This window comes from Malus domestica, chromosome 12 (assembly GCF_042453785.1).
Source record: "Malus domestica chromosome 12, GDT2T_hap1".
NCBI lineage: Eukaryota > Viridiplantae > Streptophyta > Magnoliopsida > Rosales > Rosaceae > Malus > Malus domestica.
In genome coordinates, this window is record NC_091672.1 from 7,483,841 (window position 1) to 7,498,094 (window position 14,254).

At 38.6% G+C, this 14,254-nt stretch overlaps 1 long non-coding RNA gene across 2 annotated transcripts; it reads left to right on the top strand.

Moving 5' to 3' along the window:
* Positions 1-1,214: 1,214 nt before the first annotated feature.
* Positions 1,215-3,820, top strand: LOC139190197 (uncharacterized). Of its 2 annotated transcripts, XR_011574270.1 has the most exons (5): positions 1,215-1,433; positions 1,540-1,629; positions 2,022-2,089; positions 2,941-2,997; positions 3,474-3,820. It is a non-coding gene; the product is annotated as an uncharacterized lncRNA (long non-coding RNA). The 2 variants fall into 2 exon arrangements; XR_011574269.1 differs by lacking the exon at positions 1,215-1,433 and having other exon boundaries at positions 1,488-1,629.
* Positions 3,821-14,254: the final 10,434 nt, after the last annotated feature.

The window sequence follows — 14,254 nt, forward strand, 5'->3', positions numbered from 1 at the left end:
ATGAGTTGACATTCGAAGTGATTGAGAAACTTTGGTGGGCTTAATCAATAATAATTTCTATTTTTTAGTATAATTTCTGTTGCTCAAAGTATATGCGTAGAGTATTTCTTCTTATATATGATTTGTACAATCATGTTTGAACGTCTCTCAATGAGTATGAGCTCATTATTGTGCATGGTTATTCAGTTATACCAAACCAATACACTTTCTTTCTATGTTTTTATGAACTGGGAGTTGAGTGCAAGTTTTTATGAACTGTAGTATACTGTATTTTGTTTTTATTTTGCATATGAATCTTATCATGTTCATCTCAATATTTAATGAAATTTCTACCCTTGCCAAGCATGGTGTTCACAGATTGTTGTACTCGCTGGGTTTTTTTGTTATTTCCAGGTATAATTCCCACTTCTCTCTGCCTGCTTCCCCACTCCTTGCTCCAGTTGTGACTGGTTTTCCTTTTTGGTTCTATCTTAGAAGTCTGTCAAGGAGAAGGTTAGTGAATGAAAGAAATCTAATCGAGAGGCATTTTCTTTTTTTTGGAAGATATCAATTATATTTGGGTGTTTGAACATGTTGTCTAAAAGTATACTCTGTTTTTTTAGTGGTTGTAACTTTTATATTTCACATTCCTATTCTGTATTTTATAGGCCAGGAGACCTGAAGAAAATCCATTGAAAAAGGAGTGATGAAGCTAAAGCAGCATTTGAAAGTTTGAGGTATCACTAAAGTGAAATAAGAATTATAGTTTAATAAGATGGGTATGTTTCACAATCTAAAGACACATTGAGAATACGAAATACGATAGGCTATCGATAAAGCATGGCTTGAAAAAAGGAAAAAATTCATGCAGACAATTCTGGGGTAAGCATCCACAAAGAGTATTTGGTAGGCCAAAGTATGGAGTCCATGTTTTTGTGTTTGCACATTCCATATCCAAGCAGATTTAACATTTTAGCATGTGGCAATCTACTGCTTCATAATACAAGAAAGAAATAGTGTCAAGTTGTTTTGTTTTCTTATTCTCTTTGTATCTAAAGTTTGTGTCTTCGTATCTGAAGTCTTTGTGTCTTCATAAATTTTGGTTCTCACTTCTCTACATATAATCCAAAGTGTGACATGACTATATATAGCCCTCATAGTTGATCTATCAAGAATTTTGGTTTATCCAATTTTATTTGACTCTATATATTCCTAATTTCATGAATTAAAGTTGCCACGCCGTCCATCTTGGAGTAAGACTCGAATTATGATTCAATTATAACAACATATTACCACTTTTTTTAGTTCTTTGGTGATCCTTTATATAGTGGATGAAGCTTCAATTAGTTCTACCAAACAAGCCACAAATTCTGTCTGGTAATTGTTTGATCATTCTCTATATATTTGATGAAGCTTTAGCTAGCTTATACCAGACAACCCCTGATTTCTTTATGGTAATAGAGCTTCATCTCTAATTGTTTATTGTTTGATTAGATTATTATAATATTTGGGTTGTTGGATATGATGGGTTTGAATTGATTTTTTGTTTTCGTTTTTCAGAGTGATGGATTTTCGAATGAAATGCACTTAACCCTGGATTCCAGTGGGGGTGGCTGAAGCAGCTGCCGGATATGACAAATGGCAGCTAAGGTTCCATAAATTGCCATGCTTTTAGTTTTATGAAATATGACAAGTTGATATATATATATATATATATATATATATATATATATATATATATATATATAGAACTTACATCTCTTGACAAATTGTGTTGCTAGATAGTTTTTCACGTTCCAGACCAAGATAAAGTTTATCATGTTATTCTGTCCACGCTTCTCTGTCTCAGCTGCTTCTCTTCTTCTGCCCATTCCTCCAAATGCCCCCCTTCATTTTCATTTCTGAAATTTCATTCTTAAAAATCCATCAGATCATGCTTAAATTGTTAGATGCACACACTCTGTTCTTTCTCTCTCTCAGTGGAACTCTCTCCACTCCATGCTCAATCCTCTGCTTCTTCTCTGATTCATGGTTGGGTGCAGTGGCAGCACAGAGCTTTCGCCGGAGGGAGAAAGGATTTTGATACGAGACATTACTTGCTCACCCAAAGGTTCCAATTTTTTGCATTCTTTTGGGTTTATTTATTTATGAAATTTGATGACTAATTTTTAAATAATTAGAAATTAGTTCTTCGTTGTGAAATGTTCATTTTTCGTTCTTTCCGTGATTTTCAATTGTATATTAGTAATGCTTTGAAAAACACATGATTCATTAAGTGAAAGACGCTAACCGAATAGTTAGAGATGCCGCAAGCAAAGATCATATAGCCTAATTGACTACAACAAGTTACTTTTATTTGTGTTTGTAGTGATGTAATGCTGGTTCTGTTTATTGTGATTTTAAATCAAATGCCTTACTTTGTCTAAATTTACTACAAGATCTATAATTTGTATCTTGCGGGAAATGGTAAATAGGCCATTTTCGGAATGACATGAAATTAGTTGGATATGGCATAAAAAGAGGGGATAAATCTATTTCAGTTGAAGAACGCATTTTGGCGAGGGAACTTTGAACTGATTAGGTGAAGAACCAAATTGTCTTATAGCATGCTTCTCATTTATTTAAAAAATGGATTGGATTCCTATAAATATTTTAGCGATTGACTATAGATAAGGCAGTTGCATTGCCACTTTAAGATAAGGCAGTTGCATTTTTCAAAGTGAATTGTCTTATACAAAACTATGTGAAATGTACTAAAGTATAATATGGGACTTTTACCTCAGTATCGAACTTGGCTGTATGCCAGAATGGTTTGTTTAAGCATCTTTTAAGTTATATTATGTTTTCTATTTTAAAAAAAATAAAAAAAGAGAGAAGAAGTTATCTCCTGTCTTTTGGTTTCAGAACCGTCTATCTATACATCATCATATACATCATCATTTCTTCATTGCTTCACTGTAGGTGAGAATGTTATGTGAGAAAGCCAAGGAAATTCTAATGGGAGAAAGCAATGTTCAGGTGTAAATTTTGGTCTCTTTAGTCTCTTATTATATTTGTATTACATTACATATTTCACTGTTATTTCATTTTGTATGGGAAAAAAGCGTTATTATTGTCCTTCATTTTGAACTGGTAACACTGGTGTAGATCTTTTAAACTATATGGGTAGACACTTATTATTATTTATTTGCATGCATGTGAAAGGGCCAGTGACAATTTGTGGCGATATTCATGGGCAATTTCATGACCTTGCAGAGCTTTTTCAAATTGGAGAGTTTTCTTGCTTGCAATTTTGAATTATTTCAAATTATGAATGAAAAAGCTTTTGGAAATTAGATACTTTCTGTGAAGATTTTTCTTTGGAGTTCAGTAAATTGATTGCTCCTTTGGCTATAAGTTTGACATTAGTAAATTCTGGACTTTAATTTCAGTGATTACCCAACATTGATTGTTATTGATTAGCATTTGTTTTCTGGAATTTGGACTCTAAACAGTTCAAAGGTTTTGGGAAAGGAATGCTTTTTAATCTAGCCAATTGGTGGTCTTAGCAATACAATGTCAAATTTTTTTAAATCCGAGTCTGACAATTTTGGCAAGATGCAAATGAGCTGTGATTGGGAAGGTAATATCATCCTAATATATTTTTCAAAGCAATTTACTTATTTGTATTTTGCAGCTTTATGTGTCCAAGAGGTTTCAAGTGTTAGTGAGGACCTCGAAATGTATGTATTAAGGTTAATCAGTAGTGGTACAAAATATAAACATCACTTTGAGTGATTAATATAAACTCTGTATGTTTTCGTTTTGAATGTTGAAGTTGGAAATTGCTTTGGTTAGGATACTAATGATTAGAAAATAACTTTGTTTAAGGAATGCACAAATAGTCTATGGGTGGATTTTCATGGAAAAGTTGACTAAATTTCTTCTTTGTTGTTTCCATATGGTGCTTCAGTGGTGGGTTTTGAAATTTTAGTTGTGGATGTGAAATTCACTTCTCAAAAGATAGTTGCGATAATGCCTATTTTTCTCTCAAAGCTCTTTTAGCCGAGTTGTCAGAATCAATGACTGAAGCTCTCCATGACGAGTTGGACATCGGCCTGATACACTACTCTCAGTCTTTCCTGCTTTTAATTTTGATTGTTTATGATGAGTCGGACATTGGCAATTTGTTGTTGAATTTTATTTTGATAATTTCTGAAAATTTTGTTTTATTTTGTTGACAGCTTTTATTGCCCACAAATTTCAAATAGAAAAGTTAGAAGAGCTACGGATTTGCTTTCCACTGGTTCCCTGTATTGAGTGCAAACGTGCTCCTAATATACTTGAATTAATTCTAAAGTCAGTAACTTTTCTGGGATTGTTTGTGGTTTTGTGAGTGTTGCTTAGGTAAAACGTGGGTTGTCTAAATTGCTGCATTTAAGAATGCGATTGTATTGCAACAGGATTTTCATTTAATTTTTCTGTGGATATTTTCATGTATGTTGTTGGTTATAGTTTGAAAACCCGCAGCAAAGCGCGGGCATTCCTGCTAGTTTATACTAAAGAGTGGGCGAATAAATTGATTTTTGTTATATGCCTATTTAACTGAGCTATTCTAAGGGAATAGAGAGAGGGAGGCCGGCGACAGTGAGAGAGAGAAGAGAGAGATTTAATTGTGAGGTGTGTGTGGTATTATCTCATTGTGCCTTTATTTATAGTAGTATGATAGATAAAATCTTTGCCCTTTTATGATTATAACTCTAATAGAAATTAGACCATTAAAAGGAATATAAAAGATATCCCTAGATACACTAGGATTTGCACAATCACATTCTTATTCCAAATATGACTGCAACACTCCCCCTTGAGTGTGTAAATACTCAAACAAACATCGCATCAAATCTTCAGCAGATAAGGTAGAACAGTTGATGAAGTCGACAACACAACGGGCGAATGCGAGTCTCAAATTTAAGAAAATATGCATGGGTAGTAAAACTCACAAAACCTCGTTATGGTAAAACCCAATGTGGGAAAAAAAACCCATAGACTAAGGAGAAAAGTGAGAAGTATGCATAATGTCGAAAACAAACGTCAAACAGGACGAAAGTAGTGAATTAAACGGAGTATGACCATCTCAGGATGGGTGCCTCATTAAAACCTCATTAGGTAGCAAAAACCCAGTGGGAAAAATGCTCCTAATCATAGAAAAAAGAGTACATTAAGATCAAGTGAGTATGCTTCAGGATACTCCCCATAAGTTAGACATAACTTCAAAATAAGAGAACTACAAGTGATTCAATTCAGATAATTTACGTATACCGATTCCTTGGACGAGCTTCTAAAAAGTAGACTTGGGCAATGACTTGGTGAAGAGATCGGCCAGGTTATCTTAGGAACAGATTTGCTTGACTTCAATGTTTTGATGCTGTTGTTGCTGGTGAGAATAAAAGAACTTCCGCGCTATGTGCTTGGTATTGTCTCCCTTGATGCATTCATTCTTTAACTGCTCTATACATGTTGCATTGTCTTTGAAGATTGTCGTAGGAAGGTCAATGACGAAAGTAAGACCATTAGTGCTTCAAATATGTTCCATAACTGCTCTCAACCAAAAGCACTCATGCGATGATTCATGCAAGGTGAGAATCTCAGCATGGTTCGAAGAAGTTGCAACTAGCGTTTGCCTAGTAGACCTCTAAGATATAATAGTGTCTCCAAATGTAAAGACAGCCCGTTTGAGAATGTGCCCTATGTGGGTTAGACAAATATCCAGCATTTGAGTAACCAACAAGATGGGAATCAATCCGAGAACCGAGAGGGGCGACAACTCTTGAAGATTTGCAGGTATAGAACAAACCCAAATCTGTCATACCCTTGAGGTAGCATAAAATGTCTTTAACACCATTCCAGTGCCTGCGTGTGGGCATATTGCTGTATCTAGCCAAAAGATTAACAGCGAAGGCGATGTCGGGTCTAGTGCATTAAGCCAAGTACAATAAAGCCCCAATTGCACTTAGGTATGGAACTTTAGGTTCCAAAATCTCTTCTTCATTCTCCTTTGGATGGAAGGGATCTCATTTGGCATATAGAGTCCGAACGACCATAGGTGTACTCGAAGGCTTCACTTTATCCTTATTAAAACGTCGCAACACCTTTTAGGTGTAATTCGATTGATTTACTAGGATTCAATCCGAACAGTGCTCAATCTCTAAGACAAGGCAATATCGAGTTTTCCCAAGATCTTTCATTTCAAATTCTGATTTCAAGTGCGCAACAATTTCCTCAAGCTCTACGGGAGTTTCGATGAGGTTCATGTCGTCGACATAAACTACAACGATCGTAAATTTGGAATGTGGCTTCTTTGTGAACACGGATGGGCATAATTTGTTGTTCACGTAACCCTGACTTGTCAAACATTCACTCAGATGGTTATACCACATTCGCCCCGATTGTTTCAATCCGTAAAGTGATATTCGCAATCTAATAGAGAGTGTTCCATAGTCTAGAACTATTTGAACCAGTCAATGGAAGTCATTCTGGAATTTTCATATAGATTTATGTATCTAGATCCTTATAGAGATACGTGGTTACCATGTCCATAAGCTGCATATTCAGTTTTTCAGAACTACCAAACTGATTAGGTAGCGGAACATTATAACGTCCATTACGGGGGAATATGTCTCTTTGTAATCAATCCTAAGGCACTGAGAGAAGCCTTATGCTAAGAGGCGTGCTTTGTATCCCACTATTTCATTCTTCTCATTACGCTTCCTCACGAAAACCCAATTGTAGCCAATTGGCTTCACATGTGGTGGAATTGGAATAATAGGTCTAAACACCTTATGTTTTGTAAACAAATTGAGTTCGACCTGGATTGCTTGTTTCTAGTTTGACGAATCTGTTCTACGTCGGTATTCATCAACGGAACAAGGTTCAATGTCATCGTTAAGCATGATGTCAGTAGCTATTATGTACGCAAATGAATCTTAGACAATTATCTCATTCCGATTCCAAACCTCATCCAATACTGCGTAGTGGATGGAAATCTCACGATTCTTGAGAGGTCGGGTTGTTTCGTCTAAGACATCACCGTAATCTAGAATAACCTCATGCATTGGAACAGATGAGTGAGCGATGGTCAGATTCAAACTAGGGTCACTAGTTGGTGCTGATTTCCTTTTTCGAGGCTGTGAATCCTTTGAACCAGGGGGTCTGCCATGCTTTAGGGTTGGAGCAGATGATTGGCTAGCCGTCAATGTACTAGGCCGCGTGGAAGGTGTGGCCTCCCCATATTCGCGGATGGTCCAGCCTTTCCAGGCGGGATTACCCAGGGTTCATCTATTATTGCAAGTCCATTTGCAACAGGTATATGTGATCTTGTCACCTTAGCTAGATCATTAAAAGCATCTGGCATGCTCTGGGCAATGCTCTGAATATCTATAATTCATCGCACCTCAGTTTCAGACTAGGCAGTACGGGGATCTAAATGAGACATAGTGTGAGCATACCACGATAGGTCGTGGCATTATCCATGAATGTTAGCATGCTTATCTCCCCATAATGGCGAGAATACTGTCTCATCAAAGTGACAATCCATAAAATGTGCGGTAAATAGATCTCTTGTCAAGGGTTCTAAATAGAGAACAATTGATGATGAATCATAGCCAACATAGATTCCTATTTTTCTCTAAGGACCCATTTTGGTACGTAGTGGCGACTCTATTGGCACATAAATTGTGCACCCAAACACACATAAATGCTAGACGTCAGGCTCGTATCCAATAACCAACTGTAATGGTGAATGAGGTTAGGTAGCAGTGGGCCTCAGGCGGACCATCATAACTGCGTGCAATATTGCATAGCCCCAGGTAGATACCAATAGTTTGGTTCGCATAACCAAAGTTCGAGCTATCAATTGAAGGCGCTTTATAAAAGCTTCTACCAGGCCGTTTTGGGTGTGAACATAGGGTACTAGATGTTCCACATTAATCCTTACTGACATGTAATAATCGTCAAAAGTTTGTGACGTAAACTCTCCAACGTTATCCAGTCGAATCGACTTGATCGAATAATTAGGGTGGTGAGCCCTTAGCTTAATAATTTATGCTAAGAGTTTCACAAATGCAGCATTGCATGTGGACAACAGGCAAACATGTGACCATCGTGTCGATGCATCAACCAACACCATAAAGTATCTAAACAGTTTGCATGTTGGTTAGATATGTCCACAAATATCCCTTTGAATCCTCTGAAGAAACTTAGGAGGTTTATGAAATAATTTTTGTAATCAAGGGTTGAATATTCAACTTCCTCAACGAACACGTTTTGCATGGCGAGAATCCAACGTAGAGAGGTAAATGATGCCCATGTGATGATTAGAGGATACATCGCATCATGTCACGTCCGGATGTCCCATACGGTCATGCCAAAGCAACAAAGTGCTTTGGAACTCAAGCACAGGGCCAGCCACATGGTAGGCTTCTATGTCGCGAATGGTTATCATGTATAACCCACTCAGGAGACGTTCTAACTTCTTGTGAATACGCTTATGGGCATATTTGTAAGAAGTGATACAAAGAAATTCATATCCATTATCTTTAGTGGTTTCAATATGATATTGATTATCTCGAATATCTCTAAAACTCAGCAACGTTCTTCCGGAACGTGGAGAATAGTGAGGCTCTTTAATGGTTAAGACAATACCATTGGATAACATGATACAGTCCTTTTATTATCCCACGATCAGGTTGGATGGGCCTGAGAGAGTTGTCAGATGTGCTTTCATAGGTACAAAGTTAGTTAAATAGTGTCGCTTATGCAATATGGTGTGTGTGGTAGCACTATCAGCTAAACAACTAACTTCCTCACTAGAAATATAAATTGAAATAAATTGATTGAATTGGTCACATGCATAAATATAATTCCATTCATTCAATTAATCAATTCGAGAAATAATATCCATAAAATAAAAATCCATAGTTCAAAACAAACCAAAACCAAACAAATTATTCCAAATACTTAGAAAAATTGTCCAAAATTAAACCATAAACCTAGAAAGATAGGGGGTCTGGCCACTCCTAGTGGGTTCGCCACTAGGGGTAAAACACCCTAAAACATGTCTAAAATTTTATTCGTCCATAGGAGTTGATGCCTCCTGAAAATCTGATATCGCTATGGATGTAGTTGCATCTTCCGAATGTTCCATATGTGCAAAGTTAGACTCACGACGGGAATGATACTTGGTAATAGCCTCAGGGGTAGCTCGGCATACGCGTGACTAATGATCCTTTGATCCATATTGGTTGCACATGTCCATTTCAGTGGAAACTGATTGAATGGTAGCTTTTCCCGTGTTCTTGAAGTTTGGGGCCTTGGGGGCAAGGGGTTGGCGCTTCTGGGTCACATTTTCTCCCTTAGGTGGGCCTTGATTTTGTTGACCTTGGGTCTCTAGTGGGGCTTGCCACCCATTGCCACGGCCACGATGATTCTTGCGTCGTTTGTGGCTGCTATAATTGGTTGCATGCCCTTCAGGCACGTTGTTCGAGCTAGTAGATCGAGCTTGATGATTCTTCATCAAAAGCTAGTTCTGCTTTAGGGTTTAGGGTCCCTAAATCAAATCCGAAAATTTGGTGAATTTCTATGCCCTATATTGTTGCTGCAAGACAATATTGATGGCATGGAAGGTTGAATAGGTCTTCTCATGGAGATTTGATTCGGTTAGTTCCACTTTAAAGAACTGTAGCAGTGATCAAATTTTACAAACTTCAGAGTTGTATTCATTCACGGACCTAAAGTCTTGGAAGCGAAGATACTGTCAGTCGTGTCTTGCTTCAGGTAAGTAGATGTCTTTCTAATGATCGAAATGGTCGACCAGAGCAAGCCAGATTGTGCCTAGGTCCTCCTCAGTGAGGTACTTAGTTTGCAGAGCATCATGGATGTGTATTCGAATGAAGATCATTGCAGTAGCTTTCTGAGCTTCGTCAATAGATTTGTCATCGGTAAGTGCCTCGATGACAGCTCTAATACCCTTTGCAGTAAGATGGAGATTCACGTCTTGAACCCACTTCAGGTAGTTTCTTCTAGATACTTCTAGAGCAGTGAAATTGAGCTTGTTCAAGTTCGACGCCCCTAAAACGGAGGGTACAAAACGTGGTTAGTCATATGATAATCCATAGACATACATTGTAAAACATTCGGGTTCTATACACATGTATTGGTTTAATTTATGCATGAAAACTACAGGTTTCATGTGATAAGTTTTGAATGAAAACTTTGGGTTTCAAAAGGACTAAATATGAAACTACAGGTTCAATTTAGTTTTATGAACAATTATTTCATAAAGGAGAGGTTCCTGCAAGAACACAAAATGCAATATGCTGATTTAAGTGTAGAGTTTCTTCGAGAATTCAAGTGTGAGAGCATCGGGACTATGAAAGGATGTCAACGGTTTAAAGTATACAAATAAATTATTTAATCGATAATGTCCAAAAGTGATCTTCAGGTCAATAATTTTGGATTAATTATCAGATTAATGGACTGTAGGTCACTTTTAATTAATTCAATAGATCGGGACCAAACCGGGTTGAATGTGGAAGAAAAAATAATAATAATGTCATATCTCGACCCGGGCTCCACCACATCTCGAGCTCGACTCTACCATAGCATGATATTGTCCACTTTGGACCCCGACCACACCTTCACGGTTTTGTTTCTTGGAACTCACACGAGAACTTCCTAGTGCCCATCCTGGGATTGCTCTCGCGTTAACTCGCTTCACTTCGAAGTTCTAATGGAACCCGAAGCTAGTGAGTTCCCAAAATGCATCGTGCTATATGGAGGTGAGCATGTACATATAAGGCACATCACCTATTCTTCGTTGATCGATGTGAGATGTTACAATTCACCCCCTTAGGGGCTCGACGTCCTCGTCGGCACACTCGCACCACACAGAAGAGTGGTTTTGATACCAAATTGTCACTTCCTAGCCTCGCCTCCGTTTTAGCATGATATTGTCCGCTTTGGGTCTCGACCACGCCCTCACGGTTTTGTTTTTAGGAACTCACGCGAGTAGAATTTCCCAGTAGGTCACCCATCATGGGAATGTTTTGACCAATTTCTTGCTTAACTTCGGAGTTCCTACTGAACCCAAAGCCAGTGAGCTCTTAAAAGGCCTTGTGCTAAAGGAGGTGGACATGCACATATAAGACATAGATGATCCACTCCCCTGGGCGATGTGGTATCTAACAATCCACCCCCTTTAGAGGCCTGACGTCCTCGTTGGCACACTTCTAGCTAGGGATTGGCTCTAATACCAAATTGTCGCATCTGGACTCGGGCTCGGGCTTCACCATATCCCGAGCTTGACTTCGCCGTAGCACGATATTGTCCGCTTTGGGCCCCGACCAAGCCCTTACGATTTTGTTTCTGAGAACTTAGATGAGAACTTCCCAGTGGGTCACCCATCTTGAGATCGCTCTCGAGCGAACTCGCTTAACTTCGAAGTTCCGATGGAATCCGAAACCAGTGAGTTCCCAAAAGGCCTCGTGTTATATGGAGGTGGGCATGTACATATATGACACATCACTTCCTCTCCGTTGGTCGATGTGGGATGTTACAAATAACATTTGGGTTAAAATTATTTAAAATGCAAAAAATTAACATTGGATTCGAAAAATCATAGCCCAATAGCATTTGGGCTTGGGTACCGTGAGTAGGGCAAAACCCTAGACGATTTTGGGCCTCGAATTTAGCTGCTAAGCAGCCCACATATGGCTATAGGGCACGGGTCGAGGGATTGGGTAGCCCAGCAGCAAACTGCTGGTGTTTTTGGGCCAAATGGTGCACGGGAGCAAGCCTAATCGAAGCTGGCTTGTGGATAAGCATACAAGAGGCCCAACTAAAGCTGGGGCTGGGTTTTTGGGCAGGGGACAAGCTTAGCCTGCAGGGTTGGTTGCGGTATATGTGGGTCGGGGCGGTAGCAAGCCCAACAAGTCAAAGGCTTGTGGGTTATGGGCTCGGGTTGTCAATACGACACCGTTTCCCTACACGGTTGGGCTTCAGGCCTGCGTGGGGGTCCGTCATGGTGTCATAGTGGTGCGGCGGTGCCGCAAAAAAAAAAAAATCCCAGTTTTGTTTTTTTTTTTGTTTTTTGTTTTTTGTTTTTTTGAATTTTCTAGGGTTTGAAAAACTCAAATTGCTTCTAATTTATTTATATGCTTTGACTCACAAATTCCACACAACAATATAATTGCGTAATGCATGAAATATATATATATATATATATATTGACAGATATATGAAACATATACAATATATATCGAAAGGAAAATATAAACAGAAAGGGGTTCATGCATCATGTGGAATGTTTTCATGCCTTGTGGACATTTCAAATATCTTCCTTTATTTTAAGCGTATCTGATTGGCAGAAAACAAATAGAAGTCTTTGAATTTGGTAGAAGAGAGCCTCCTCCTACGATCCTTCAGTTCCTTAGCTTCTGGCAGGAGCGTGCTGATAATATGTTGTAGACTTATTTAACTGAGCTATTTTAAGGGAATAAAGAGGGGGAGGCGGGCGGTAGTGAGAGAGAGAAGAGAGAGATTTAATTGTGAGGTGTGTGTTGTATCACCCCATTGTGCCTTTATTTATAGTAGTAGGATAAATAAAATTCTTACCCTTTTAGGATTAGAACTCTAATAGAAATTAGACTACTAAAAGGAATATAAAAGATATCCCTAGATACACTAGGATTTACACAATCACAACCCTATTCCAAATATGACTGCAACAATTTTAGACTTTTAACCTTTGCCTTGTAAGTTCTCAAATTTTCTTTGGTACGAACCTAGGGATTTTGGCTAGTAAAAAAAAATGTCACGTTTGTTTCAAAACCTTGTGGTGAATTACTAAAAAAATACATTAGACTCACAAACATGGAGTTTAGCTGATTGCAATACTTGAGAATTCAACATGGTCAACTATGTTTAAAAAAAAAAACAAGAGTTGAAATGTTGAAATGTTGAAATGTCCAAATTTTTGGATAGAAAACTTAATGGAATTAGAGTGAGATGACAAATTTATGGTTTCAGTTTATTAACATGACAAACCATTTAAAATCTTAGGTCATATGACAAATTATATAATGGGAGAACTAATAAAAAGTTTCCCACAAAACTTTGTTTCTTCGAAAAACACTAAGACAACATTACTTATTATTAAGGACATGTTTTATTCGATAAAGACAAAAAAAAAAAAAAAACGAGTCACACTTCATGAGGAATACGAATTAAAAGAAAATATTTTTAATAAAAAAAAGTGTCCTTAGTAATAAAAATGTGCCCGATAAAGAAGTTGACACACTCCGACCGAGATCAAGGCATGTTGGCCGTCACGTGAGGGTGACGTAGCCATGTGTACAGTGCGGAAGCAATAAAGATAAGGAATATATGAATAATTAAAAACCAAAACTACTAGAGTGCACTAATAAACAAGAAGTGTTAGGAGTAAGATACAAAAGCAAATACTCCTAATCAGAGCATAGCAAGTCTAGGTGCAGTCCAGTAGGACAAGTACTAGTTATACAGTACCATAAGATGCCCTACAATTATTTTGATATCTCAGAACCATCGCAGTCCTCAAGGCCACCAACAACAAGCTTACCTAAAACCTGGAGGGGTGTAAAACATAAAACGTGAGTGGGCAAAAACAAATGTTTTACAAAATCATTTCTGTCACATCCCGACTCGGGGCGGACCACTTCCCAGGCACGTTCCACCACCGTAGCACGATATTATCCGTTTTGGGCCCCGACCACGCCCTCACCATTTTGTTTCTGGGAACTCACACGAGAACTTCCCAGTGGGTCACCCATCATGGGAGTGCTCTCGCGCGCTACTCGCTTAACTTCGGAGTTCCAATGGAAACCGAAGCCAGTGAGCTCCCAAAATGTCTCGTGCTAAGTAGGGATGAGAATATACATTTAAGGATCACTCCCCTAGGTGATGTGGGATGTCATAATCCACCCCCCTTAGGGGCCCGATGTCCTCGTCGGCACACACGCGGCCAGGGTTATGCTCTGATACCAATTGTCACATCCTGACCCGGGGCGGACCACTTCCTAGGCACGCTCCACCACCGTAGCACGATATTGTCCGCTTTGGGCCCCGACCACACCCTCACGGTTTTGTTTCTAGGAACTCACACGAGAACTTCCAGTGGGTCACCCATCATGGGAGTGCTCTCGCGCGCTACTCGCTTAACTTCGGAGTTCCAATGGAAACCGAAGCCAGTGAGCTCCCAAAA